Source organism: Nipponia nippon, unplaced genomic scaffold (genome assembly GCF_047370975.1).
Source record: "Nipponia nippon isolate SJK-2023a ecotype South Korea unplaced genomic scaffold, ASM4737097v1 scaffold_6, whole genome shotgun sequence".
NCBI classification, from domain to species: domain Eukaryota; kingdom Metazoa; phylum Chordata; class Aves; order Pelecaniformes; family Threskiornithidae; genus Nipponia; species Nipponia nippon.
Genome location: NW_028262380.1, coordinates 56,008,257 through 56,020,533, shown reverse-complemented (window position 1 = coordinate 56,020,533; position 12,277 = coordinate 56,008,257). Strand labels below are relative to the sequence as shown.

General features: G+C 39.9%; 1 protein-coding gene across 4 annotated transcripts in view; it reads left to right on the top strand.

Moving 5' to 3' along the window:
• The first annotated feature begins 6,517 nt into the window (after nucleotides 1-6,517).
• Nucleotides 6,518-12,277, top strand: part of MANBA (mannosidase beta) — a 67,453-nt gene continuing 61,693 nt past the window's right edge. Inside the window, exon 1 of one of the 4 annotated variants that reach the window (XM_087736722.1) lies at nucleotides 6,518-6,987. The gene's annotated coding sequence lies outside the window, so the exon portion shown is untranslated. Of the gene's footprint in view, nucleotides 6,988-7,767; nucleotides 8,380-8,744; nucleotides 9,008-12,277 lie in introns of those variants that run through there. The other 3 variants (XM_087736726.1, XM_087736723.1, XM_087736724.1) reach the window with 3 other exon arrangements.

The following is a 12,277-nucleotide window of genomic DNA, read 5'->3' as shown; positions in this document are numbered from 1 at the left end:
TTATAAAACTCGAGGAGGTGTGGATGAGGGAGGGTCAGGGAAGGAGGAGATAGTAAAATATTACATGGAAGATGGAAATCTTGTTTGGACCACTATATATTTCTCTTGTATGTCCGTAATGGTCCTCCTGTGATAATTTTCTGTAATTACAAGGTATGTGTTTTGATGAAAGAATGATGGGTGAATTGTAGATGGTTATATATGTGTGCCGCGGGTCATGCTGAGACTTAAAATCTTATCTCTGTGCAGTGGGAAGTGGCAGGTGTTTTGTCCTTGAAGCTGTCGCAGTAGTGTCTGGTGCAGGCTTCCTGCGGAAGTTAATTTGGGCTTGCTGTTTATGCGGGGGGGCAAGGGGAGGAGCTGGTTAACATGAGCTAATAAGGAGATGGTGAAAGAATTTAAGAACTTTTACCAAAGCAAAAAGCTTAATTAGTGATTACCTGAATGAGTACTCTACCTACTAAAACCACAGATAGTCTAAAAAGTATGTAGTAAATCTTAATTACTGTGAAACATATGGAGGGGGAAAAAGAGTTTTGGTTTGAACTTCAGTGTTTTTCAAAACTTTCACATGAAGTAAGTTGTCCTGTCCAGCTCTGTTAAAAGACTTATTTCAGGATGATAAATGTAATACTAGCTTCAGAACACAGAGGCCAGCTCCATCCTAAAAGTCTTGGATTGAACAAAATTTTTTTTAATTGCTTTGTTTTTGAGAGTATTTATAGAGAACAAAGTGTCAAGCCAAGGCACTTAGATTTAACGAAAACATAACAAGGAAAGAAACTTACACTTCAGTGTTGTTTCTGGAATAATTTTTTTAAGATTTCTTGCCATGTTTAGAAGGGGGTTGAATTTGACAACGCAATTCCAGTCAGGTTATTCAAATTTCACTTGAAAAACTTGCAGTGGTTTTAAGCACGTTTTTTGAGTCTTTTCAGGATGCAAGAAAAACTTGATCTGTAGCGTTGGTTAGGGATATTTTTTTCTTTCCCTGTCTGCTGATGCACACAGCATCTTCTGTATTGCTTGAAAAAATGAGTATAAACACATTTTTATATGTGTGTGTGTGTGTGAAGACATTCAACTCCGTTGCACTGTACGTAGTGGTTTTTATATAAAGATTATAGATGCTGACTCTGAAAAGTCTGGCTTTAAGCAGACCACAACAGTATAGGGTCTGATTGCTGTGGAGGCATGGAACTACAGTCTGGCAAATGATGAAGAGACAACGAGTTAGTACCTAGGTGTGCAGATGTACTATACCAGTCCTGTTAGATTTGATAATTGCTTATGCAAAAAGGAGTTAGCGTCAATTAAGAGATAATGGTTTAAACATCCGCAGCCAGAAATGTTCTAAATAATTTTTTTATTGGATTCTTTTCTCCAGCCTCCTCTCAATTGTTCTCTCTAGCCATTTTATTTCAAATCCTTCATTGTTATAAAAATTAGTATTTTACAGGCATTATCATCTGAAGCAGATACCATAGGTCCATCAGATGTGGCTAGTGCTTCAGAAGAAATCTTCAGTCTGCAAGTCCCTAGTAGAATAGTAGCAGAGTGGAAGTTGGAATTCAGCTGAAGATTTCTTGCTGTGTTTTATATGTGCCCCCCCCCCCCAATCTAAATTAAGTTTCTTTCCCTGGTTTGTGTGTAGTTTTATACGTGAAAACTAGGCTAAGACAACTATCTCTGTTAGAGAGTTAAATGAAACAAATTGGCACTAGAACAACAGAATGAGGCAAAAAATCCATGATCAATAAAGGATCTTAAGGTATAAAGGTTATTTCACTAGAACACAGACCACACTAATTTCTTCAAGCCTGAAAACCAAAAAACTGCTACTCATAGGAATAACTTGCTTTATGCTGTCCAGTTCTCGGTGTCATTGAGTGGATGCTGTGCCTTCAACATAAATATAAAATGTGCATAAATTGGAGAACTGTTGGATTCAGATTTCGATAGGCAATTGTTGCATATTTAAAAGGTAGTTGGAATTGCGGCTAAAATATTTTCAGTACAGGCTGAGGGCTTATATATTGGCAACAGTGCAGGCCCAATGCAGAGAAAGCATGGTAATGCAGGAAACAAAACTGGGTAAATGTATGACGTGAAGAGAAGGTATGGAAGGTAAAGACAGGCTGCCCATATTATTGTGAAGTGAAAAGGCATTGCTGTCAATTCATGCAGTCTAGTGTAAAACCAGCTGGCTTCAAAATAATCTGCAATAAGAGAACTGATAAATTGTGATTTTAAATGTCCGGGTTAGCCTGTCAAAGAATAGCACTTCAGATGTAGCCTTGGGAAGAGCAATTCCAAGTGTAGACAGGTGAGCTTTTGCAGGTGTGTATAGAACAGTTCACAAGTCAATGTTTGTGATTGTTTAGCCTGTGCCCATAAACCGTGAGTTACCCTTCTCCGTAGTTAATGCTGCAGTAACTTTGGTCTCCTGTGTTATTTAGGAGCAAGCACTCGGTCTTCTGCAGGGAGAGTTCAAAGTTGTCAGCTTTTTTTTGTATTGCAGTGAGGTGACGTGTGGTTTGTTTAATGTGAATCAGTTGTGGGGGAAAGAGTCAAGTAGCTTGCAGGTGAGCAGCAGTAACTGCTGTAACTATTTCTAGAGCAGCTGTTTGTCTCAGGTTAGAAGAGGTGACAAATGTAATCTTTACAGTGAGGTGCCAGAAACGAAACAGTGAATTTGATAGGACAGCTCTGCGTAAAGTAATACTTGAGAATTTTTTTAAGGATGTCTGGTAAACATCCCTGTTTGTCCAAAATAGCTTTTTTTTTTTTGTCTGTCCATTGGAAATGTCGGTGAGAATTCAGTATCGTCTTCAAACAGTGAAGATTTTTAGTTTGTGAGGGAAGGAAGCTTCATCAGGAGACAAACAATGTTGATCAGAATGTGTTGTTTTTCAACAGCTGCTAACTGATCTTTGATCTGGAGTTGTACCTGATTGACTCCGGGAGAGCAGGCTGCTCTCTTTGAATGACTGCACTTGAGATTGGTTCCCCTTCAGGAGCTTCAAGCAGAAGTACTCAAGCTCTGTACTTAAGAATCCTAGGCTTTGCAAATCATCTAGGTAATTCTGGTTTTTGCCTCAACGTCATTCATCTTTGTATTAACTGTATGTTGTTCCATCACGGACTTAACGTGCAGAGTATGATCAGTTGCTTCAAAGACAGTGATACTGCTTTGTCCCTGTGGCAGGAATGCTGGCTGGAGAGCTGGGCAGCTGGTTTTGCTCCAGCTGCTTTGGCACACTAGGGTTGTGGCGACAGAATTTGGAAGTGCCTTTACCTTTATCCAGGATGGGAATTTTGACTCAAGTTTAGCCTCTCAGATGTGATGTCACAGTTCATTAGAGGGAATGCACAAATTAAGCTGTTCTCCTGTGTTCTTGAAGAGCTGCCTAGCTGGTGATGTTCTTATCTTAGAAAATACTGATAGACACTGAATATGATAGTTTAATATATGCTGAGGAAAAGAGAAGCCTATGCTTGTTTCTAAATCAAGCCTCTTGTTTTTTTTTTTCCCTCTGGCTAGGTAAGCCTCAACACTTCTTACCTCACAGTATTTGATGCAAGTCTAGAAAGAAGTAGTGTTTGTACAGTCTTAAGTCCTGTCTCTTTTTTTTTTTTTTTTTAAAGGGTATTTTCTGGAACACAACTTCTTATTGAACATGCAACTCAGATCCTCTTGGCATCTAAGCGAGGAACTGCAGTTTGCAACCTTATGTGCAGAGCTTAGTGTGAGTCTATAACCCCTTCCCTCCTGACAAATTTGTGAAGGTAAATAGTGAAGATGTATCATAGCTCTGGCAAAGACCCCTGTTCAGTATGAAGCTGTTAATTCTTTGGGGAAGGATACTCTTGCTAAAACAAGGATTACAGATTCTTTGCCATGCTATTAATCCTGATCTGACAGTGAATGCAGAAAACTTAATTAATTCACAGGTATCTTAGAAATTGAAGGATCTATTCAATATAACCATTATTTTATTCTTTTTCCTATTGCAAGGTTTGGGATGCTCTTATTGGAGTAAGAGGTCCAGATGTCCTTAAGGTACTAGGGTTTGTGTCTGTATTCAGAAGAGCATTGAGGAGAGTATCGCTGTTAGTGACTGTCGGAGTTCTCAGGTAACAAACTTAGTGGAGAACAAGACAACCTCTGGAAGATGGCACCGATATATCCTTTTACAGAATGGATTAGTGCTGGCGGAAGAATTGAATTTAGTATTTGGGACTGAGTGTTGTTCAGTCTCTATGTCTGTGAGAAGTCCCTTAAAGTCTTGTACCTCCTCAGCTTATCTGTCTGGTCTGATTGACATATGTGCCTTGACAAACTTAGAAGTAACAGATTTTACCGGTTTTGTTTGTTTGTGTGTTTTGCTCAGCTTTTGTATACCTGTGTTCTTCCACTCCACCCTTTCTTCAGTTTTTCTCCTTACTGTGAAGCCCAGTGAGGATTTCATCCCTTAAAGTTTCAGGAGACTTCTATTAGCACCCACAGTGCTGACCTCTCAGAGGTTTGGGATTTTTTTTTTTTTTTGAAAGGCCAGAGGACAAATCATATAGAAATACGTTAGCCAGTTGAATTGAAATAGGTTCAAGAGATGCATGGTGTTTGGGGAAGGCTTTCTTGCTTCAGTGATGCTATAATGAGTAGAAAATCTTACCACAGAAGCTTATAAAGGCAGTGTGCCATTAACGTGTATTAAGCCACTGTGTGATTCTGCAAGTCTCCTGTTACGTGTGGTAGAAATAGAACCCCCCCCCCCCCCAAGAGAATGAATGTGGCTTTGCATAAGCTTATTTTGCAGACTATTATGGTATTTTTTTAATGTAGTAGTAACACTATAAAATATTTGGGATACAATCATTTCTATATAGTTGGGGTGCTTAATACACTTAGCTTTGCATAAATAGTGAAGGGGTTTTTGTACACTCAGAAGATGGAAGTTTTACATTGGGAGGTAGTAGTGCTATAAAAAGGAGGACACAGTTTCTCATGATTTGCCTAGAAAGAGAAGTTAACTGAAATGTGTAAGCCAAAGCGTACAGTTAAATACGTACAACGTATATTAGCGTAAGCCTCCTTTGACCCCGATTTTTGTAGTAGAAAAATCCTTTGGTTTGGGAGTTCATGGTTTGCTTGGGAATGAGTTTTAAGCTCAGTAACGAAGCTGCCATGGGACAGGTGCGGATAGTGAGTAGAACCAGCGTAAGAGGTAGAGCTTGTGTAAATTAATCATGACCCCCTGTTTCTATTGTTGACTGTACTAACTGTTTTTAATGGGTTTATAGTTGGAGTTGTATTTCATGAGGATGTCTCCAAGTCTTGTTTACATAATGATTTGTTTCCTGAGAATCCATTCCAAATTCATTGAAAGCTGCACTTCAAGGCATCGTCGCCCAATCAAAAGCAATTGAATTAGAGCAGAGGTAGGTAGGTGGCTGTTACTTGATTTAGCTGGGCTTTTTTCCGCTCCTACTTCGTATGTGTTGCATTTCACACTCAGAATTACTGTTTCAGTGCAAAGGATGTGAATTTTCATAGCCTTAACTTTTTATTTATAAATTGGGGAAGAAGTAAAGACACATTCTGTTTGGATTAACCATAAATGATAGAGAAAACTCAAACTTTAAGAAAATGCAGGTAACCCTGAAGTGTATTTTTGACCATAATATTCTTTCTGATATTGATATGACTGATGTAGGAAAATATTCCAACTTTTCAGAATGAAAACATGAAAAGACAGGCTTGTGGAAAGCCATTGACCAGTTACCTTGAAACTTTTGGATGTAAAACTATTCCTTGAAACAGGTTGCTTTTTTTTTTTAACGTGGCTGACATGGCATCTTACTGGCCACACATGCATTATGCTGTGCTTTACGGGGGGGGGGGGGGGGGGGGGGGGGAAGGAAGATGAAAAGAGAAGTTGCCATTTGCTGCTTAACTAAAGCTAGAACATCATCTCTGGTTCACAGGGCGGCAGACCGATACAGAAATAGGTTGTAGTTGACCAATCAGCCCTCCTAACCTTGTTTTCCTTCCCACAGCCACCCTGCAATGTTTGTCACCACCCTGTAGAGACCTGAACAACTTTTTGCCTGTTTCTCCCACATCCCCTGCTAGATAGGGCTGCTTTTTGCTGCCTTCCCTGGTCTGGTGGGGAATCTCTTTCATGTAACTTAGCTAGGCAGTGCCTGGGGACTCTGAGTGCCTCAGAATTATGAACCAGTATTTTATGCAGTTGCTAGGGCATGTAATGCCTCTTGAGGTGCAAAGCATGACGAAAGGGGGAAGGGGGAACTTAGAAAAGAATCTTTTTACTCTATTAACTGCTGCAGCGGTTCTAGTTGGGAGGAGATCTTGTAAAAATACGGAAAAAAAAATGGATTAAGAAACTTTTTAGTTTAGATAAGTATAGGTGAAACAACTGTCATGTATTAGGATTAGGAATCTAGAGTGCAGATACGCGGGGACAGAGAGTGAAGGGGAAGAGCTTAATGTTGTCAGTCTCACTGAATTTTTAAAGAGAAGTTACCATGTAGTATATGCTGACGCATACATCATGAATAACTTAGGGTGTGGACAGTGGAGAGGGCAGCCAGCTGTACCTTCTGAGCCAGCTGCAGCTAACTGATAAGCTCTTGTAGAAGAGTTGTGCGAGGAGGAAGTAGCAGTAATCATAGTTTGTGGTTACGAGATTATGGGTCATTGCCGGGAAGCTGGAAGGGTAAACAGTGGATCAGCATCCTTGGTACTGAGAGAACACAACAAAACAGAAGAGGTCTTGAAAAATCTCCAAGTTCAAATTGCCACCAAGATGCTCACTAAACAATGAGTGACTCTTTCCAGTCACGCAGTGGCTTTCTCGTGTCAGTGTTACGCTGTGCACTGTTAACTGTCAAAGCAGGAGATGGCCGAAGGAAGCTTAGTTGCACCCTTCTGTCCTCCAAGTAAACCTTCATGGCTGTGACCAGGTATGGAGGACTCCAAAGTGAATATTGAGGAAAAATTGTTATTTGTCAACTTGCTAGGCATATTGAACTACTTCGTTAGACTGAATTGCCTAAATTTTTTTAAAAATACCTTTAACTGTCTTTTTGGTGTGTTTCAAATTCCTCAGGGCATAGTTCGAGGCCTTTAAAACTATTTGTCAGTGTGACCACTGCTGATAACCTCTATTCAAAAAATGCTGAGAGAATTAACATACTTAATAACAACATACTTAATAACTTTAACATGCTTAATAACCTTTTGGAGTTACGACAGCTTCCTGTGGTGAAGAAGCCCTTTTAACAGAGCGCTATACCTTTGGAAATGAATGTTTGCTGAATGCTGTTTATTTTGCTAGTATGGAAAAAGTGCCAAAAGCTTAGGTGGCTGTTCACTCTTGAACTCACTAATAATTAAAACTTTAAATGCCCTCAGAATATTGTGGCACTGTTGTGAAATATTCTACAGACATCAATGCATGCTGCATATTTATATACAAAGGGTTAATTGAAGTTATAGTGTAGCTTTCCTCCTTTCAGTAGATCTATACCAGTTTAGACTAGCTGAAGGTCTTTGCGCTTGCTGAAACAATCTTGAAGGATTCCCGGCAGTGATCTCCTCTGTTTTTTAGATCCTTTCTTACAGGCTGCCGTTGCTTTGTGCCTGTCTGCAGCCCTAGTGGTGAGAAAGCAGAGCTCTTCCATGGAACTGTGACACTTGTAGCACCTATCAAAGGTATAGGCAATAATTTGAGCACCAGATTATTTGGATCCACTGGGCTGAGACTTTAACTGTAAACAAAATCAGTGTGAATAGTATCTTAACGTAGCCACTCCCTGAAGAGGTTGGGCCCTTCTTTCACCAAGGACTGAGCTGAAGAGACAAGGTTCCTAAGGGTCTTTATTACTAATTTCTAGCCATAAAACTACTGCCTGCCTTCCCCGCTTCCAGTGCAAGTATCAAGATAGTAAAATTTTGACTAGTACCAAACCAACAAATTTGTAGTTGGACAGCACGAGAGTATGACAGGACGCAAAATTGAATGAAGCTGCATCAGGAGAAGTTCAGATTGGACATTAGGAAAAGCTGCTTCACCGAGAGGGTGGTGGGTCACTGAAACCGGCTCTCCAGGGAAGTGATCATGACACCAAGCCTGTCAAGAGTTCAAGGAGCATCTGGATGGCACTCTTAGTCACATGGATTAGTTTTAGTTAGTCCTGCAAGGAGCAGGGAGATGGACTTGATGATCCTTACGGGTCCTTTCCAGCTTGAGATATTCTGTGATCCTTCTAGTACGTACTCTCGTTGTTTGCTGCAGTAGTCTTTCCTTTTTGTTTCAATGAGAATTGAACACATCACACTTTTTTTACAGATGGGTATGTATAAAGTAGTATTTTTAGTGCTGTTTATCTACTAAGTCATTTGGGAAAAAAAAAAAAAATAGAGCCCATATTGAAGTATGTCTGCTTGATGAACGTGCGTGAGTCAATTTCTGTAACTCTTGCTCCTGAGACGTTTGTACCAGTGAGTGATGTGGCATGTAGCATCCTGGACTGCACGAGGATGCAGTTCCGTTGCGTAAGGGGTTTGCACTGGAATCGTTCAGACAGGTGAGGCTTTTTTTGGATGTGGGCAGGCTCTTGGCTTATGCTTATGTTGCGTAAGTGGGGCTTAAGTCGATGGAGTGGGGGCTTCATTGATTAAGAATTCTGGCAATCCTTGTAGGTGCTGAAATAATCATTAATCTTTCAAGAGGGGAAAAAAGTGTCTCTTGAGGATCCACAGTTTTCAGTAAAGTTATTTTGAATATTCCCCGGTGCTTGCATTAGGGTCACTTTTGCAGAAATGAACGGACAGAGTTTGTCCCAGTGCTGAAGCCAGGTGTATTACCCCCACTAAAGGTTTGAGAAACAGAGGTCCTGACCTGCCCCAACGGTTTGTCTGGAGTGACTGAGCTAGAAAAAGAAACGCAGCTCCCAGCTGTTCTGGCAACTCCAAATCCATGTAAGTTTACTTATCCAGTTTATCAGCTATAAATTTTTGTTGACGTTCTCATAATACTCACCTGGACGGAAAACATTGATTGAAACAGTAGGCTGGATATATGTTTCCTATTTAGCGTAATCTGTTTGGTATGTCCTGTACTCAGCTGGCAAAATGCCGAGAGAAGTACACGGCGTTAGTAAGACTCGGTGAAGCCTCTCCAACTTCCGTCAGGGGAGAAACCATTTGTTACCTGTGATACCCACATTTTGAGGGATTTAATTTTAAGCGTTTAGGGATGAGTCATACATTGTATTGTGGTCACAGACGACTGTGTAGTTTTAGACCTTTAAGAAAGGCGAAGCAAGCTGTTTCATAATGTCTCCATATGTACTACTGGTTTCCTGTAAGTGCCAGAGAATCAGTTTTGATTCTAGATATGCTTTAATTAAGTTTTAATGAGAGTTCACGGGGAGCTTGGACAGCACCATAGCTAGCCTTAAGACAGTGACTTTGCTGCTCATGAGACAAAGGGTAAATGACCGTGGTCAGTGCTACATAATCTTATAAATAGATTAGAATTGCCTCAAAATTGTTTATAAATTGAAGAGAAGAAAAGCCATGGGAATTCCACCTCCTAAAGAACTTGTCTTTAGAAATCCGGTCATGCTGGCTTTTAAGATCCGTATGCTTTTTGTGTCTGTGCTGTGGAAGGCGGTGACCTGAAACCTAAATCCTGTGGTTTGACCCATCTCAAAACAAGATGTTATGTAGAGGTATAAATACAGGCTTTTGCCCCTGCGTACCTGATGAAGTTTAAGGGTGTACTCAAGGTATTGCCTGCCTTTCTGCTTATGCAATTTGAAAATCATTATTACCTATTTTTTGCTTTTTCTCCTCCATATAGCATTTGTCTGGAGCAGTAGCTTCCTTTCCACATACTTACTTTTAATTACTTGTGTTGTTAGTGTTGAGTAATTTTGTTTGCTAAGGAAATCCCCTTGCAGTGACCTACAGACTTTACAATAATTATGAAAGAAACTTTAGGCCTACTACTTAGACTGTCATTTTGTATTTTGCTCACGATAACCTCATATAACGCTCTCTTCTAGTGATGTATTAAGTGTCCTCATCTAAAAGCAACGTTAATTTATTTCCTCATTTTATTATACCATCCTTTTTGGACGGAATTCAAGATAAATACAGAATAATGCCTGAAATGTGTTCTTTCTGTCTGTCCTTTACAAATCCATAGCTGGAGGGCTCCCTGCATCATGTTGCTTTTACACCAGCCCAGAGAGGAACTATTTTGCATAGCGGTTCTATGTTTATCAGAGGCAGTCATGAAACAGAGGACAGGCGTTATGCTGAGGAGCTGTAGGGCTTTCATACAGATGTGCTGTACTGTCTGAAGGTATTAACAGTCACGCAAACACCAGTCCGGTTTTACATCAGTATTTATCCAACATGTCTGCGTCGATACTGCTGCATCTATGCAAAACTCCCAAAAGCAGATGATCCTTCAGTTGTTTTGCATCATTGACAAATGGTCTGTGGTGGTGGTATCCGCGGTGGTGTACGGTTACCAAAAGAGATAGCAAGCCCCGATATGGACTGCTGTGAATACAAGTCCTCTTTTGCTTCAGAGGTGGTAACCTTCACCAGAAGAATGGTACAGGGTGGACAGGTGGGGGCAGTAATATCTTAAAGTACTGCAGCCAAATCTGTGAGAACCTGTTTGCTTAAAGCCTTTGCATGAACTCATTGAACGTGAATTTGAAAGAGAAAGCAGCAGCAGCCTGTCGTGATGATAGAGATTGCATAGCAATTGGAAACAAAAGACTTCTGGATTAACACGGCAGAATTTGGGCAGCTTCAATGGAACTACTCTGAATTTATTCTAATAGAGCCGAAGGCATGGTTTTTGCCTTCAGCTTTTTGTCTTTGTTGATAAAGAATATCCGCTTGCAGTATTGTAAAGTAAGAACTGTAGTAACCTCCTAAATTTATGGCATTTCAGAAAGAAATTGAATATGGTACACAGTAAAAAAAAAAGCCACACAAAAGATCTTGCTTTGTGTCTTAAGATTTTAAAAGATAAAACCACAGCCTTTAAGACTCTAGTATCTTTAAACAGTAAAAATGTCATTTGTTTAAAAATACCCTCAAACAAACAAAAAACAAACCCTAAAACTGGGACATGAAAATGAGACATGATTTAACTTAATTATAAGCCTTGAACAAGGAAACAGCATGTTCTCAGAATACTTAATTACAGCATTGTTTTTAGGTTGAGTTTTGTGTGTGTGTGTGTGTGTGTGTCGCTCCAGTCAGTCTTCAGCAGAAAGAATAAAAGGCAAAGAAAACACGGAAGTACAGTAAACATCTTGAAATGTAGTTTCCTTCTTACTGGGAAGCTACCACATGACTTGCTGAAAAAGATGTATTAAAAAAAAAAAAAAAGCCAGCTTGCAGTTGTTCTTTGGTAGCATTAAAACTTAATTGTCTGTAAATCTGCTTCTTGAGAAATAATATCTGACAAGACCTCTCAAGCAGCACTACAGTGTTTGAATGCTTTTTGTGTTGTATGAGTGAATTTAAGGAAAAGACACTGAATTGTTTCATTTTCCTGAAAGCATTACTCATTGACAGATGAGGGCAGAAACAGAACAAGGTTTTCTACTCTTAATCTACAATGATTTTATAGTCTGAACTTTTAAAGGTGAGAAGATATTAATTTTGACTGAATTCTACAACATGCAGAGCCAGCTGGGTTAACTCGGTCTTCTATGATGATAGTCTTTTTTGCCTGCTCACTAAAAGATGGCTGGGAGTTGAACTGAAAGGGGACCTGCATTTCGGTTAGTCAATATATTGACTGTGAGTTACTCAGTCTTAAAAAGACGCACACAGTAACTGTTGCGATGGCTAAATTTCTGCAGAGACTTCTGCTGCCAAACAGTATGGGTGCATCCCATCCCTTTTTGAAGTTGGTAGCGGGGATTTTTTCAGAGTGACAAAAAGATCAGCTACTGTTTCTCTCCTTGGACCAGTATTTCTCAGAACTGTGTCCCTTGTGCTTTCACAGGTGAAAATATCACCTGTGCTTATATCATGTACTTTATGTGGTAGATGAATGGAAGGACTGACATTTTTGTTGTATTGAAACGAAGGGTTGTCAGCTCAAAAGGATTTGGATCAAAACCAACAAGGCACGTTGACCATGTTCAGTAATGTTTTCAAGGCGTATCTAGGGTGGATTCTTATGGTGTGCTGACTTAGGTGTGTGAA